Source organism: Crocodylus siamensis, chromosome 3, assembly GCF_052110815.1.
Source record: "Crocodylus siamensis isolate JL-2025a chromosome 3, ASM5211081v1, whole genome shotgun sequence".
In the NCBI taxonomy this organism is placed as follows: Eukaryota; Metazoa; Chordata; order Crocodylia; family Crocodylidae; genus Crocodylus; species Crocodylus siamensis.
Window position 1 is genome coordinate 101,373,787 of NC_143397.1, and position 17,895 is coordinate 101,391,681.

The 17,895-nt window shown below is 44.9% G+C and overlaps 1 protein-coding gene across 2 annotated transcripts in view; it reads left to right on the forward strand.

Moving 5' to 3' along the window:
* Window positions 1-10,286: 10,286 nt before the first annotated feature.
* PLPPR1 (phospholipid phosphatase related 1) overlaps window positions 10,287-17,895 on the forward strand; it is a 261,329-nt gene continuing 253,720 nt past the window's right edge. Inside the window, exon 1 of one of the 2 annotated variants that reach the window (XM_090038881.1) lies at window positions 10,287-10,425. The gene's annotated coding sequence lies outside the window, so the exon portion shown is untranslated. The remainder of the gene's footprint in view (window positions 10,426-17,895) is intronic. The other variant, XM_090038882.1, reaches the window with a different exon arrangement.

Below are 17,895 nucleotides of genomic sequence, written 5' to 3' on the forward strand. Positions count from 1 at the left end.
AAAATGTAAATACCTTAACGTATGGACAGAATTACACATATCCTGGTATAATTTTCAGTGGAATACATACTGGTATATATACAAATGTAAATTACTCCAGAATCAGGGCCAAACGTGCAGCTGTCCTGGGGTAGCTCTGCCAAAAACGTGGTAATTTCTTGTTGCCTTTAGCATATGGCAATCCTGGGAGAGATGTGGACAGACAAAATCTAAATCTGGTATACCTTAAGCAAGTAGCATATTTACCCCTTAATATTTTTAAGGGCTACTTTGGTACCAGCTTGAATGCAGTTATATTGCTTTATAGATTTGAATGATCTACCTGTTAATTTTGAAACCAATGTCATGCCAGGTGCACCAATATAAATATTCTGTCCATGCCCTTAGACAGCAATTCATTTGAGTTGTTATGGAAGTGTTCAGTATACGAATTATCTGTAAAACTCACATTGTCTATAATTCAGAAAACATGTCATCTTGTAACAACTAGGCAGGTGGTAAGTTGTTAGAGCTACTGATGGGCTATGAAATATGCCCACAGCTGACATCTGCAGAAGATGTTCTATCATTTTTGCTACTCTGTTTTTCGCTTCCTCCTCATCCCCAGGAATACGTGCTTGTTCTGGGCACCTTTTTGTATCCCATCTCTTTCTTAAACTGTAAATTCTCTGTTTTGGGGGCTGTCGATATGTGTTTGCAAAGTGCCTGGCACAAACCCATCCTGACCTGGTTTAGGCCTTGAGGCACTACTGTAGCTTGACTGATTATCACTCATTCAGCAAAGTGAGATGCCTGCTGTGTTAGGCCCCCAATTCTTTCTCTAAGGGAGCTACAGTAAACCCAGAGATATGAGTCGAGACCCTGAGGAAATGGAAACATCACATGCAAATAGCTTGACAGAGACTGCCTGAAGTGCTGCTTCTGCACAACAATGCTTGCCCACACACCAGCTTGTGCTCTACAGGGACAATCTCTGCATCTCAATGGACTGTGCTGCCCCATCCTCAGTAGAGCCAAGAGAATGAAGGATGAATTAAGAGGCTGACATATTTGGAATGACAGCAAAGTGACAGAGACTGGGTGTGTCTACATGAGATGCTTTACTGTGAAGTAGCATAGTTGACTGCACAGTGGGTGCATCTACATATATGCATTTACTGTGCAGGAACCAAAATTACTGTACAGTATGGGTACGAATCTACATGTGCACACCTGTACTGTGTAGTAAATATGGTGACTTACACCAACTTGAGTATAAATTTGAACATCATGCAGGTATCAAATTTATGCCCAATTAGTTACTCTACAGTAAAGCATGTGTAGATGCCTTACTGCGCAGTATAACTGTGTATGTGGACTGACTTGGGACTAACTTTAGTCCCAAGTCAGTCCACACATGACATTAATGTGCCTTAGCACCTGCACATATAGACACTAGCCTATTCCTGCTTACTGAGCAGTAACTTACTAAAGTTGGCGTACATGCAAGTGCAGAAACTCCAATTAAGCATGTGCATCTACATGTGCACATGCTTACTGTACAGTAAACCTCGCTAATTGCGAGTAAATTTACTACTTGCAAATACAAGTAGCAAATTTACTTGAAATTACTAACTGTTCAGTAGCACTCATGTGGTTGCCTACCCGAGAGCAAATCTGCTCTTGGTCAGCCAGCCACCAGGGGAGGGAGATTGCTCCTTGCCCCTGACAGCTGTCTGCTGCTGGGGTGGGTTCCACCACCACAGCCCGGGCAGGGACTATGTCCCTCTGCTCCAAGCAGCAGGGAGCTCCAAGCCCCCTGCTCCAAGATTGTGAACAGGAAGCAGGGGTGGTTAGATCCTTATCTCTCAGCTTCTGCTTCACCATTGTGATCAGGGAGCAAGGAGCTGAGAGATCCTTATCTCCCAGTGCTGGGTCTGTGGCCGTGGGACCAGCACTGGGAGATCCTTATCTTCCAGTGGGGGCCCAGTGGCTCAGGCTGGGAGATCCTTATCTCCCAGCACCGGCTCTGCAACTGGGGAGCTGGCACTGGGAGATAAGGATCTCCCAATGCTGGCTCCACAGTCACAGAGCTGGTGCTGGCACTGGGAGCTTCCTGCTGGTGGGGGCTGGGGAGCCCATTCCCCACTGAACTCTACACTCATGGAGCTGAGTGGGGAACAAACTCTCCAGCTCCACCCCATGATCAAGGCACAGGGCTTGGAAAGAGCTGCAGAGGCAGGGCAGCCAGTAGCGAGCCCACAGCTGGGCTAGCTGCCCCACCAGCAGATCAGGGACAGAGGGCTGGGACCTGCCTCTCCTCTGAAGCTCTTTCCAAGTCCCTTGATCTGATCAGGCAGCTGGGGCTGGAAGCTTCCTGCTGTCAGGGCAGGGGGTAGCACAGGGAGACAGCTGTCTCCTGGCCCAGTGCTCCCTGCCAGATCCTGGGCTAGCACTCATGAGTAAACTGCTTTCAGATCTAATGCACGTGTAGACATACCGACTGTGGGACAGTGGCTGCACAACAAGGACAAGGTCTTTAAGCATGTCAGGATACATGCCTGTGCCCACCAAGGGAAAAAGGCCAGCGACACGGAAGGAGACTGTTGAAACATGGCTGTGTTCAGTGATCATGTATACATTTTCTGTGCAAGTTTATTTTTTTCAGTAATGGTTAAGAAAAAAAATAGGAGGCATTGCTTTCTGACTGACCCTTATAGATGCTCAGCAATTTCCAGGAGGTACTCTCAACTCAGAAAACAGAGGGGTCTGGATGTTAACTGGATCAGATCTTGAAATCTGTAGCTTTACATAGCTTCTTCTGGGTGGTAATTCTGTAATACTAAGTTAGCTAAATGTGAACTTGTCCTGTATTCTCAGTAGCTGCTACTCAGAATACAGGATGCATTCATATTTATAAATAAACATAAAAAATTTTCACCTGCAACAAATTGCTTGCTACTACAGCAGTTGGTGTGATTCAGGCACCGGCTAGTAATGAATGGTGTATAATATATCTTCAAAAAAGAAGGATGTAATAAAACACAGTGAAAGGAATCCTCCAAACATGAATCCCATGGCATCACTGCAACATTCAAAGCTCACTTTCCTGAGTGGCATATGACTGACAAATAATTTAAGTGGTGACAATCAAACCATCAATAAAACTATTGCCAACATGCTCTTAGGCTAAAGCAAGTTCTCAAGCAGGTGCTTAGATTGAAGCACATGTTTAAGTCTTAGTGACTCTAATGAAATTTAAGCATGTTGTAAAACACGTGCATAACCTGAAGCACTTAAATGAATTAGTGTCTACACTATTTTTGGTAACCCAGAGGCCTGCTAGTTTTGATCAATTAAACACTAGTAAACAATCATTACTAACACAATAATTGTTTACTCATTTAAGTAAAGCACCATTATTTTAAAATTCACGTAATTATTGTGTATTGTGTTTTCAAAAACATGCCTGAAAAATTTGCATCTTCATCTCTTTAATTGAGCAAAATGCTCATTTGCATGCATAATGATTCAGTTTTGCATGGCAGTGTGTTGACGGTAGTGTTTTAGTAGCCTGCCTCAAAAAATGTGGCCGTGTGTGCTTAAAAAAATAACATTATTTGCATCGTCTAAACATCACAAAGTACCTTCCACAATTCCCATTTTTTTTGTGTTCTAATAGATCACAATAATGACTGCTGTTCTCAATTTCAGATCCACTATAACTTTGAAGTACCTTTACTATGAAACACTGTACATAATGACTTGTCTAGAGGTAAGTTACAGGGGACTTGAATGATGTATTTATGGCTATGATGCATAAACTGAAAATTGATTGGTCCTTTCTGTTACCTTGTCTGAAGAGATCACTTGACAAAATTAATTTTGATTACATATAAAGAATACTTCTCTCATTCTATACTTGTACTACTGAGAGAAGCCATGGGGTTATTTTCCATTCCTGGATTTTAAAGTAGGTTTGCTTTATGCTAAAAGCTACTAAATTAAGTCTCATGGTAAAGGGTCATATGTTATTGCCAATATAATGGGAATGTTTACTTCCTAATCTATAGATTGCCATATATTGAAAGACTCTGTAATGCAAGTTCAAGGGACCATCTACACATGCAATTGCGAAGCAATAAATTCGATTTGAACATGTGCCGAGGAGCAATTCACTCTGGCATAATACACCCCAGAGTTTATTGCTATTGAAATGTTCACCCAGGAGCACAGCATGTTTAGTGGGGTCGGAGCAGCCCTGATTGGCAGGGGACCCCGGGGGTCAGTGTGGCTCAATGTGCTATGGAGGGGCTGGCTGCGGCACAAGGGTGCTTCAGCGTGGGGCTAGCCAGCAGTCAGCCCCTGCAATGAAGCACCCTCATGCCCCTGCCAGCTGGGGCAGCATCTACACATGCATTGCTGTGGAGGTTTTTTTATCTCACAGCAGGATAGTACTTGCTTATTAGTCCACTGTGCAGTTAAAGTATTGTGTAAATGCACCCCAAGATTCTGATACTGAGTCCAGCAAAAGACGTGTATCTATGCTTAACTTTAAGTATGTAAATAGTCCTATTGATTTCAGTAGAATTTTTCATATCCCTAAAGAGGAACCAGAATGTACACCTACAAGAGGAGCCAGAATGATACACCCTTGCCAAGGTCATGGTTTAAATACATTACAAAGTTACTGGTTTTCTTCACTGTGAGATTCTGGCCATAGAAAGAATAAAGAAATTAGCTTTTATTGACTGACTGACAATTTTGCTTGGTTATGGAAAGTGTTACTCATCATATTGTAAGAAAATGTGTAACAGAATGACAGTTCATGAGGGAAAGAGGGTTGTTATTATCTCTGGAGTACAGAGAGCTTACCAGAGAAAGGAGGTAAATTGTAATAGCCATAAAGCAACCCAATTTACTCAAATATAAGATGACTACCTTATATGACCTATGATACTATAATACCTGATAATTAGATCCTATACATGGAACATTTATAAATTTATTATAATTTTTCAGGTATAGAATCTAATAACCGGAAGTTTGTCCCCATATCACTGCTACAGTAGGGAAAATAAATCTTGGGGGTCAGTAGGCCTCCTAATCCTCACCAACTTCTTTCTCTACAGCCTCTTCCCCCCTGTCAAACCCTGCTCTCCCTGAGCACATGGAAGTGAAAAGCATATTTTAAAACACTGACCTAAAAACAAACATACCTGTAGAAACTTGTTTATAGGCAGATTACTACAGGTGCTCATAGACTTAGTTCATCCAGAGTTGATGCAGTTTACTTCTTTTAAAACTGCTGAAAATGTTAGAACAAGTACTCCATAAACACACTTTCAAGCAGCACTCCTGTACCTACTTAATAAATAGTACAAACTGTGTATATAATATTAATCCAAAAGCATAAGACTCAAGATGTACTGTAGAGTTCATTGGGCTGGGCCCCAGCAGGGACATCAGCATTTCAAGCCATAGTGACCTCACATCCTAGCACTCGTCACTATGTGTGTGTGGTCCAGATACTCCCACAAAAGATCCATGTGCTAATTAGCACCCCCACTCATGAGAGGAACAGGGTCTTCTTGTCACTAGTGCTAGGAAAGAGGGACTCTTTGGAAATGGGAAAGAAAGGTGTAGCTCAGGTGTGGGAGTGAAGAGGAAGTTAAAATGTATTCAACATACTAGCTCACCATAACTTGAAAAAGAGTCAGTGCTAAGGGAGACTGGGCACAATGGACATTACCATCTATTTTAGTCAGAGGGGTTGTACTAATCTATCCTTGTGGTTCGAGTGGAGCAGTGAGGGACCTCCAGGAAGGAGTTTCAAAGAGCTGGCAAGAGCTGGGCCAGGGGGTGAAGCAGTTGCCCCAGAAGGAAAAAAAAAAAAAGATTGACTAAGATCAAACATAGCAATCCCACTGCTACACCAAGCTGATGGTATCCATGTCCAATACCATCTGCTGGTCCAGGGGCATCTATGTGGAGCATATCATGGGACAGTGCTAGTATATGAACTCCACCAGACTGCTGACCAGAAGTGACCTAAAGGGGACTGCCTGGCTGCCCCTTGCTGCTACATCTAAAGGACCCTAAGGGCCTTTTAAATCCTGGATTCTTCTCTACCCGTACAACTGTGTCCTGTATGGTGCTATTTGTAACTGTGTGTATGATTACAAACATGAACACAGTGTGCTTCCGGTGGCTGGGGGGGGGCATGGCAAGCTCCGGCAGGTAGCGGCAGCGCGTTCAGCAGCAGGAGAGTGGCAGCAGTAAGTTTGGAGCTGCTGCACTGTTGGCATTGAGGGGGAGGTGGCAAGCACCGACCAGTGATTGGCAACCACCTGCGCCAACAGCATCAGTAGTGGTGAGCAGTGATTGCAGACTGCCCGCAGACGCTGCTAGCGGTGTCGGCGGCAGAGGTGGCAAGCAGAGACCACCCGCAGGTGCCACCAGCAGTGTCGGCAGTGCCTTTTCATAGGGGGTGCACTGCCACACTCAGGGGGTGCATGTGCACCCTCATACACCCCCTATGCATCGCCAATGTTACAAACCATCTCCCTACTCAAACGTGATTTTTGTTGTGCGGGGTCTCCTGTATATTCTTTGCTGTATAAGTGTCCCATCCCCTTTCCCTCTTTTCCCCCTTCCCAACCCCTCACCCCTGGGCTTAGTTGGCTACATGTTCTATATGCAACTTAGTTGCATTCACGCCCCTACCCCATCCTCTACTATGCAGCCCCTCACTCAGGTCTTTTGTATTTCCTTGTGCCCCAACCCTTGTCATGTTGAGCTTTAACAGTTTTGGCACCAAGGGGAAGTTATCAGAGCTGACTCTGGCCTTCTAGGTGTGGGTCTGGAGGTACTGCAATACTAGGCCCAGTGTCAGTTCCCTGTGGAAGGAACACCCATCCACTTTAAGGAGCGAAAAAAAAAAAGGCGCCCATCATTATGTTTGCCCTGTATGGGCCATGTGTTTCATAGTCAGGTTAAGTGTTGGCTGCATTTAATCAACTTCATAGTTGGTTTCCATTACAGAGCACATGTTGCTTTTGGTAGCAATTTAATGATAGACACTGTATTTATTGAAATTGCCTTGTATGCAAATGTAAGGTGAAGAGCTTTTTCTTCCATGTTTATTATGTGGAAAAACTTTTCAAGTAAATATAAATAATCATGTCTGTTAAGTCCAAGACCACAACAACATGAAGGAAGACAGGAATATTTGAAGATCCTTCTCCTACAGTTGGAGGTAACAAATCTGTTACATGGCATTGGTAGTTATCTGAGAAGTTCTGGTGGCATGGGTAATGTGTACTACAATGAAAGCAGAATTTGACCCACTGAACTTCTGAACTTAAGTAGGATTTTTCAAAAGAATTTAAACAAGTTAGGCATCCAACTCCTATTGAATTTCAATGCGATTTAGCCACCTCACTTGGCTTTGATGAATTAGAACCTTTCATGCAAGAAGTCAATCACATGAATAATGTGTTTACTTTCCACTGAATCCAACGGGACTTAAAAGGCTGCATCCAGTAGACATGTCTGCGGCACCACAAACTGCACCTTCAGTTGCTCTCTGCACTGCAAGGGAAGGGAACAGCATGGAAGGTTTTTTAGACCCCCCAGTCAAAAAAACAGGCAGGGAAAAAAAAGCAGTGGTGCATGTGGCGGCAGTATGTGCCACGCAAAGCCAGAGCTGCACTCCACTGCCAGCCAGGCTCCACAGGACACAAGCGAAGTGGCTGCAGCCCCAAAAGCGCCCCCAGACTGCCAGGTGAGGCTGCTGGAGACAGCCCAGTGCTGGACCCAGACCTCCCTACCTGACATAGGTTAACTTGAGAATATGTTGCACAGGCGGTCCCTGGGGACAACTAGTGGCAGCACAAGGTGTTCCGCTGCTAGATGTACCCAGGGAACCAAATGCCCACACATGTCTGACCATGGCCAAAAAATGTATGCTGACCATCAGAGGAACCTGTCTGAAGATCCAGGATAAAGGGTGCAACTTAGCTGAACATCAATGCTTACCTTGTTCAGCAGCCACTGAAGTATCACTGTGTTCAGCAGTTACACTTAGGCCTCTTTCTCTATTATTTTTATTTTCCTTTAAAAACATTTCTCTTATTAACACTTCTTCTGGGGCTGCCTGGCCTACTTTAGACTAAAAATAGCTCTTGCTGCTGTTGCGGCAGTTGCATGCAAACCACACATGGCCACCCACATCCAGAAAGAAATCTGCCTCCCTTGCTGTGCTTCCCTGAAATGACAAACAGGTTAGAAATCTGCATGACCAAAGGAGCAGCAAGAAAGCACATGAGAACTACCTTTTTCTGCTGCTTCCTGCCTGTTGCAGAGCAGCAGAGAGCATGGACAGGCCCTTGCACTGTTGTTTATTACATACCAATGATATAAAGTAGGGATGTCAAGTCTTCACAAGAGACAAATAGGAAAGGGAGGAGAGGCTGGGAGAACCCCAATGTAACTCAAAGGTTCTGAAATTGCCCAAAGAAAAGGGTTTAGGTTCCAATACAAAGCTCTTCTCTAAACCAGTTTATATCATAGGTATAGGGCAGCTCTGTATATCTAAGGTACTGTGGAAAATAGTGCATACTTAAGGGCAGAAATTTGCTAGGGAACTTAGAAGATCTTGGTTCTGACTTTGCCAGTGGTACACATGGTAACTTTGTCTGTGCCTCAGCATCCCTTATCTGTAAAATGGAGACAGTAATCCTGAAAACCATTGTCGTATCCCTTGAAATCAGCAATTGAAAAGTGCTGCACTAGTGACAGGTTACTCTACCAGAGTCTCTGTGTGCCTCTCCGTCTTCAGTGTCCTTATTCTCACAATGTACTATGAAGTAGGGAAGTTCTGTTCTCTCCATTTAACTGAGGTGGGGGAACTGATCCCCCCCCAGGTATGTCTCTGGAGTGTCCCACCATTCCTGAGGACCCACACAATCCTGTTCTGCCCACCCACTCATGCTTGCACATGCCAAACTCAGAAGGAGGCAATGAAATCGCTTTGGAGGTGCTTACCACCACTGTCCTCAAGTTGAGTTTCTAGCATGTTTGAGGGCAGCAATGGTGTGCAGCCCCAGGGGAGCTGAAATGCTTCATTTCTGTGCAGTGACAGCAGGTAAGCAAAACATGCTGAAGTGACACCGCCTGTAGCATGATGCAGACATACCTTGTGTGTCTAAGTAACATGCCCAGGGGCACAGGGGATCAGTGGCAGAGCAGACTTGAACCCAGGTTTTCCTAGCTCCTTTGAACAACTTAACTGGGTCATCTTTTTTGTCTCTGGGGCCCAGTAGGTGCTGTGGATAAGAAAGAAAAATAAAAAGGCCAGCGTGGGAAGCTGTAAACAATGTGTAATTAATTCCTTCTACTGTTTTCCATAACCTCCCTTTTGATGATAATAGCTTTGTGTGGGAGTTAGACAAATCTGAGTGTAACACCAGGGGTATGGTGCAAATAATTATTTAACCCCAGAAAGCATTAAGCATGCAGCTCCTAAGAAAAATGCTGCAAAAAGGGACCAATCCCAGCCATCTTGGCACTCCAACTGCACTGTTTCACCCATGTCTATGTGGCCACTTACATGAGAAAGGGCCATTCATGCCTATGAGGGGCTTGCCAGGATCAGGGCCCTTGCCCCTCTCCTTGAAATCTCACTCCACAAAAACTGGAGTGTGCTCTGGTTCTTAATAATGGCTGGGATCTGGGAAGAGCTGTGCCCTGCAAGGAGCCTGCGAGGTGCCAGGCACCGTTTACTTCTGGGGAAACCACAGCCCTGGCTCACAGACCTCCAGGCTGAGCCCACAGCTAGGTGGACAGGCCGGTGCCCCCCTGGGGTGCAGGGCCGGTGCCCCCTGGGGCATGGGGCTGGTCCCTGCCTCGGAGTGTGGGGCCGCTGTCCCCCTGGGGTGTGGGGCCGGTGCCCCCCCGGGGCTGCTTGCAGGCCTGCGTGGGAGACCCCAGGTTTGGGGCTCGTAGAGGGGCAGTCCCGCCCCGGTGGCTGGCGGGCTGTGTCCGCGCGACCCTGGGTCGCCGCCCCAAGCCCAGCCCAGCCCGCGGCGTGGGGCAGCCGGTCCGCAGGGGGCAGGGCCCTGGCCGGAGCACGCCGAAGGGCAGCCGTCCTCGCCCTCCTCGCCTCTCCGCGGGGCGGACGCCGGGCGCCCGGCGGGCACAAAGGCGCGGCGGTGGGGGCCGAGGCGGGGGGAGCCCTTCTTCGTGCGCCTGCGCCGCCTCTCGCCCGCCCTGCCTCCGCCCGCCGCCGCCGCCCCCGAGCGGGAGCCGCCACCTGGCCCCGGCGCAGGGCGGAGCGAGGGGCGCTGCGGGAGAGGGCCGGGTCCGGCCCGGCGAACATGCACGCGCTGGGGATGGTGCCTCGCGGCGGCGGCGGCCTGCGCGGGTCTTGCTGCTCCGAGTCGGGTAAGCCCGGGGCGGCGGGCAAGGGGCAGGGGCTGGCTGCCCCCGCCAAACTTTTCCTCTTGCGCCTTGGATGGAGGCAGGGGCTGCGGGCACGTCTGTGTGCGCGTGTGAAAGGGGGTGTGCAGGGCGAGGGGGCAGCTGCTTTGTGTGTGTGTGTGTGTGCAGGTGTGTGGGGAGGGGGCGGCTGCTTTGTATGTGTGCATACGTGTATGTGTAGGGGGTCTGCAGGGCGAGGAGGTGGGTGCTTGGTATGTGTGCATGTGCATGCACATGTGTGTGTGCACCCACATCGCATGGAGCGGCCGCCTGTCCGGCTCTCCCAGCCCCAGACGCTCCGGCCTCGGCGGGGTGAGCAGTGTCCTGTGCTGCGCTGGGTAGGACAAGAGCTGGTGGAGATGGGGGCAGGCTGCCCTGGCGCTCTCCCTTCTCTCTCCCCACAGGCAGCTGAGGTCCCACTGGGGTCACTAATGGGCATGAAGGATGACTTATGGGGGAGCTGGCTGAAAACAGTTCCCGGAGGTACAAAAGGACTTGCCTCTTCTCCACCCTACCGCTGCCCCCAGGCAGAACAGTTTGGTGGTGCTGGATGCCCATGGGGTTTCCTACCTCCTCCCCCACAACCGTGCATGGAGAAGCCTGTATGATGCTGGTGTTGCCTAGGCTGGGGAACTCCCACTCCATGCAGGGCTGGGCTTCTGGGGGGGGGGGGTTCCTCCCCGGTTTTCCTCCCCCTTTTTGTCAGCATCTGCATTTAAAAACAAAAAAGCATGTCAGTTCATATTTCCTTGCTGCTTTTGGAGGTGCCTGTGATGGCAGCATCCTTCGGAAGGAGAGAGCTTGTAAAAGGAGGGAAAAAAAATCCTTAAAATTGAATATTCTTGACACTGTTGCCTACAGAGCAGCCAGGAGCTTGGCCCCCATTGTGCTTAAGTGCTATACAAAGGCTGAGGAGTAGCCGGTTTCTGGCTGGAAGAGTTTCCAGGCAAAAGGTACAGGCGAGACGCAGGATGGGGGCAGGGTACAACATGCAAGCAGCATGAAGAATGCCATGGTAGCAGGTGTTGTGCCAGTTCCATGATTTTTCTTTTAAGATTTGTTATCTTAGGTCTTTCCTAGAGTAACCGCTGTGTTGGTTTCCTATCTGGCAAAAGCCAGATCCTGGGCTGATGTGAATTGATGTTGCTCCACTGACTTTACTGGAGCTGCTCTGATTGACTCCAGCTCTTGATATCAGTTTGACGGACGGGTGGGTGAAAGGATCACTGCTCCAGAAGGGGATTCATGGAAGAAGCTACATGGATATTGTGGTGGAAGAAAAGGAAATGGGTTATTTTTTGCATGGAGATGCTGGGACATAAGGATTCACAGGAGTGGTCCACAGAGATGTGCATTGCAGGGGCAGGCACTGTGTTTCTATTGTTGTATTCTATTGGTACTGCTTCCCAGATGGTTTCCTCTCAGCATTATAGAGTTGTCTCTAACAATTGGGAAGGGACAGTGCTAATGGATGATGCTCAAACCCTCAACATAAACTTCAAAACAGAGGCATAAAATGCCTTCTTACGTATTATTTTTTATTTTCACTCTGGCTGTCTTGTGGGATGTGATCCTACCTCTGTTGCTCTGCCACAGCTCCCGGGCAGTGCACATTTGGGGACTGGTTGTCTCAAAAGGGCTTCAGTCCACATGTGGAGAGATGGCACTTACTGACTTACTATTAATTGTGTATTACAAGGTCTCACTGGATGAATGCTTTAGAAATACTTATTGGTAGGAATAATAACTCTTCTGCACAGCAGAGTTAAAGGGTCTTGGATGGGTGCACAGGAGGAGCAGAAACTGCTCACCCATAGCTCCCTACTGTGAGCAAGCAGGCAGGGAGTAGGCAGAGCTGTGGTGGTACCTCTGTATGCTGGCCAAGAGTGCTCGTCTATCTGGGCATTCAGTGATTGGGGTGTGCCCATTTCTTAATAGCGTATGTTCCTGGATCCCTGCTGGAAAAGAGGAGATCTGGAGGAGGTATTCTGCAGAGGATTGTCTCTGAGTCATGCTTTCTTCTCAGTGCTTTTGCTGCTAGGCTACATCTGGCTCAATTTGGTTAGAGCAACTAACTCTCCTGGACTTTCCAGGATAGTCTTGAATTTTGGGGCTTTATTCCCAAGAGCTCCCTGAAAAGAGACTTTCATCCCAAATCAAAAAGACTGGTCCCAGCTGAAGGCCAGGCAGCACCCTGATCAGGCCCAGCATTTGCATACTGTTCAGTTGGATGGGGCCAAAACAGACTGTCCAGTACCCAGTATTATGTCCCAGATTTTTCTCTCTGAAATTTGGTTGCTTTAAGTTTACCCCAGATTATTAATATGAAAACTTGTATTTTATTTTCCTCTAATAAATTACTACTTTCTTATAGTCCTTTCCGTTTATCTACAGGCAAAAGGGGTGTGTGTCCAAAAGCCTTGGATGTCTTTTAAAGTGTTTGAACATAGGAGTGAATTTACTATATAACAGAGGAGTTGGAGTTTAAGGCCAGGGCTAGCAGAAGCCAGAGATCAGGGGTGCAGCTGATGTAAAGCTCAGCAGTTACAGTTTATATCAGCTGAGAATCTGCATCTTCTCCCCACCTCAAGGCCTACCAGTGGGTATACAGGTGACCTTTTTTTGCCCCTCTCAAGAAACTGCACAGCATCAGACTGCATTTTAGCCAGCACAACCAGCACAATTTTGCTTGTATTGTGGATATGGATGGTTGTGTTGAAAAATGTGTTGGTTGTTGGGGTAAGGTAGTGCTGAACAGCATGCTTGGCACACTGTTTGTACATACATTTTCTAAGGCAGTGCTTTTTTTCCCAATGGAAAAAAAAGTACCCCTTGTAGGAAGCTAGGGTTGGCTGACTTCAGCCAGGAGAACCTAATGGGAAGTTTTGTGTCTATCATCCAGCCAGGTCAAGAACTAATTTCTGTGTCTCTGGTGGCCAGGGAATATTTTTAAATGAATAGGATGTTTAGCCAGAGAAAGTTCTACATTAGAGGGAAGAAGGGATTTCTTTTAAATAGATTTAAAACTCATTACAACTCTTAGCTTTTTTCTGTTACTTCCTGATTTTCTCTGGCAGCTTTGCTAATCATCATATTTTGTTTCTTAGTTTCGATCTTGCAGCTCATTTTTTTTTTTTTTTCCTCCTACTTTGTCCAACAACAAGGGTATGATGATGATGATTTTTCTGAAATTGCTCGCATTTCCGTAACAACAAGCTTTGATGTAATGACAGAATCAAGGACCATGCTTTTTATTTTAAAGGTTTGTCTTCTTAACTTCTCCAACTACAAAAGTTTTGTTCCTGTGACCTATTCCTATGCAATAATAAAATAGCAATAATGACCATGTCTAGCAGGTGGACAGTGGCCCATGGAACTGCTTTTGCAGCTGTGTCCACAGGATTGGCTCATTGCATTGGATCCATTCTCTTCAGTAAGTCTCTGAGCTGTAAAATATCCCCTTGTGTTGTCTTGATTTTATAGTTGGGACCTCAGAGTACTGTGCAAAAATGATCTAATTCCACATAGTTTGTTTATTTAGAAATATTTATTCTACATTCATAGGCAGCAGCAAAAAGTGGATACAGACATAGTGGTGATAAAGATTGGAATGGAATTGTTTAATAAAACCTTCAAGTAAGAATCTTTTGGTTTGGTGTCTGATTAGAGTCTTGACTGATTTGAAATTTAGATCTGAAGCTCTCATTTCTGATCTTGCTTTTGTTGAAAATATGCATGTGTGCTGGGGAGGAAAGCAAGTGTGTTTCAAAATTCAGTGTAGGATGCTGAATCCACATTGCTTTTTCTGTGGGAGTACAAAATAATTTTCCTCCTGCAAGGGAAGTACCTTCCAGATTATTATTTCTTTCTGTTGGTCTATGCTTTGCTTTGGAATAGCTGCAGATGGACAAGAAAACATTGTTTCTGTGAGTGAATGAGTTGTGAATGAGAGCAAGGCATTCCTGTCCTATGAGGTTGAGATCACTTGCAATTTTCACTGGGTCAGTTCTTCAAAAATCTAGTGCAATTCAGTGAAGACTGAGTACTGCTTAGCTCCTCTTAGAATTTGGCCCGCTGTATAGATGGTATTATCAACCTAATGCTATGAAGTGTCAAGCACTTTCAGTGCTCAAATTCAGTGGAAATTGAAGGAGCCCAGCTACTTGTAGCATGTGACTTCCACATCCTTGCGTTTTTCAGTCCTGCACACATTCATGAACTCTGTAGTGAAAGTTCTCCCAGGCTTAAGCTGTGGAGTCTGGGCATCAGTATTAGACTGGTAGATGTGATGCTGCATTCATCACCTACCAAAGCTCCCACTGACTTGTGTGCTTTTTAGGACTAAATGTTTGGGTGAGGGGGTAATTTTCTTGCATCTTTAGTTTCAATGCATTATGGCTGCAGTGTGCAACTGGGGCTCCAACTCATTTATGTATATACTACATTTACATATCTTATGCAGCGTTAGCTGTCTTGGGCTAATGAGTTTCACTGGGGTGTGCAATAACATTTTTCAAAAACATACACACTGTACCTACTTCGGTACCTTGCTGCCTTAGCATGGCTGACACCACGTGTGTGCTAGTCCTGATTCTTTTATGCTTTTGTTTAACATTTATAAAAGCATTCAAATCTTGCAGTCCTCATTCGTATGAATAATCTTTGCTCCACAGGAGCGGAATGTATGTGATTGAGTAGTTCTCCCAATCACCAGTTGTTCTAAAGGAGGATTGTTTAGTTTATTTTTCACTTATTAGGCTTTGTTCCCTAAGTGCTTATCTGTTGACTCCCTGTTGAAATGTCCTAATGATTAGCCTGTATGGGTGCTGTTCTCATTCATAATAAGGCCCTTATTGCACTCAAAGTGATTCAAGACAGCTTGTGAGTAAATAAGAAACTGGGCCCCATTTTACTTGATTGGTCCCTGAGTTTCCCTTCCCCAGTCCCTGAAAGAGAGATCTACCTTTGGATCAGTTTCAAGGTGCCCTATACCCGAGTGAAAATGCACAATCAGACCTCTGCTTGTGGTCATCTGCAACACTAGAGTGGAAAACTGCACGTCTGATGGCAGAAGTATTTAGGTTCATGGGATATTCTTAATGCACGCGTGGTTGTGTTTTTATAAATAAATGTGCATTCAGTTCATCTTTCAGTATTCTCTCCTGAGAGACCAGGTAATTTTTCTTTAATCAAATAGGGTTTACAGCAATAGATAATGTATTTACATTAAAAAGTATGGGCTTTGCTGATGCCATATGTTAAGACATCTTATACTTTTTGGCTCATTGTGCGCATCTGGGATCCAGCAGGTTACATTAAAAATAATATACGAGTGATTGAAGATGTGATTAGCTAGAAAGGAGTTCTGGGCTGAGGGGAAAAGAGCACAGAAAATGTGTTATACATAGTTTTGTTTAGATTTGTCTTCCATCATTATTCTCATCTCATACCCACCCCTCATAGTAGCTTCCAGACAGACCCACATGCACAAATGTGCTAATCATCAATCTAACACAACCCCTCTGGGGGCCCAAGAACTGGAATAAATGCAAGACCTTGCAATGTGTTTACCAGAACTAACTAACAGAACTAGCTGCACGGTTAATATCTCGATTTATATTTCTGATAAAAGTTAACTGTGATTTCTGTGGACTGAAAATAAATAATATATATTACTTTTTTAGATGCCATTTTTCCTTTTGAGAGGTGGGTGGCTACTTTGCCATTCTTGTATTCTTTTCAACTTTTTCTTTGAATAACCCCTCAAATGGAACATTTCTCTTTCAATTTTTGTTTAGTCTTTCCAGTGGTCTAAGAAGTAGAGGGCCAACTCCTGCTGGACTTGCTCAGAAAGATATCCCATAGAGGGGAACTTTTATGCTATTTAAACATAGTCATCTGCTATTATTATAGGCAAAGATAAAGTTTGCAACATTCCTTAGCATAAAAACCACAAAGGCAACCAATGTGTAGTAATTGTTAGATTCCTAGTTTTCTGTTGTTTCTTATGGACTAAAAAAGTGCAGGATTTGGCACATCCCAGAATGTATGTATCAGTTCAGTTTCTTCCAATTCTGTTGAGGAAGACTTAAATGGTAGGAGCTGTTTGAGGTTTCTGCCCAAAACTGTAAGTCACCCACAACAGCTTCATGTGAGCAAACTCTTCTGTATATGTGAAGCCTGTTAAAAACAGTCTAGCCTTTCAGTCACTCTGGAAAGGCTCAGGTTACTTTTCTTCAGAACAGAAGAGCTTGTCAGATTGGAGATGTGTTCAGACACTTCTCTGGGACTACACAGTCTTGAAGAAAATCCTTGAATTTTAATTCTCATCACTTTTTAAATGATAATTTTGCTGAGATACCTTTTAAGTTAAACCATGTGAGAATCCTGATCCATGGTTCATCAGCTTAGATAAATAAAAAGGGGAGAGAGAAGGAAAGTCAAATCTGATGGAAATCTGTGTATATGGCATAAGGCAGTTAGTTACATTACATTTATATTCCACTGCTTGCTTCTGTTACCCATGCTTGTAAAATATTCACAAAAAAAGATGAAGTACATTTGATTTTCACATGTATCATAATTTATTCTATTTGTTCAGTAATTACTTTCCATATTTTATATAGTAACTGATTTTTCTACTTGTTGAGACCTTCTGCAGCTATTGTGCATGGGATGCCTGTAAGGCAAAAGCCACAGAGAAATTACCATGCTCTTTGTTTTTTTGTATGTGACTGAGGGACTCAGCAGGAATCTTGCCTGGTGCTTTTAAGAAACTGTATATGCCAAGATGTCTGGGGACTTGCATAGTGAGCTGTACAAGAAGTTGTAAAGGGTGGAGACTCCTTATAACAGTACATTGTTTCTTCCTGCAAATCACTAATGGGATTTATTGGAGCTAGGAGCTTGTGTGATGTACCCACAGAGAATATTTTTGTCCCTTTTAAGTGTAATTCAGCATTGACCTGAAGTAGCCATAGCAATGGCTTAACTGAATATAACACAAAGTTAAGCAAAGGTATTTAGCCATTACCTGCAGAAATCTGGTGTCTAACATGGCAAACCTATGAGATAGACTGACTCTGGGATGCCTAGATGTATTTCTACCTGTTAAACTGGCCCAGTGCCCACTCACAAAATAGTATGCCAACTACAGCAGGCATAAATGTCAGAGTAATAGAGGCTTCCCTTTGAAATGCAAACAGTGTAACAATATTACTTCAGTAGAAATCAAAGTAAAACAAAAATTAACATCATTTGTTTCAGTGTAAGGATTATATCTGTTGCTATTTCTGGGCATTTTCCCACCGATGGTAACAGAGATACAGCACAGAAAATGTCAATCTAAGTGCTAGGAAATCTTCACGCAGAGAGAGGGAAATATGTACACAGGTTGCACAAGAACAATTCCACATCTTTCTCAAGTGGCCCTAG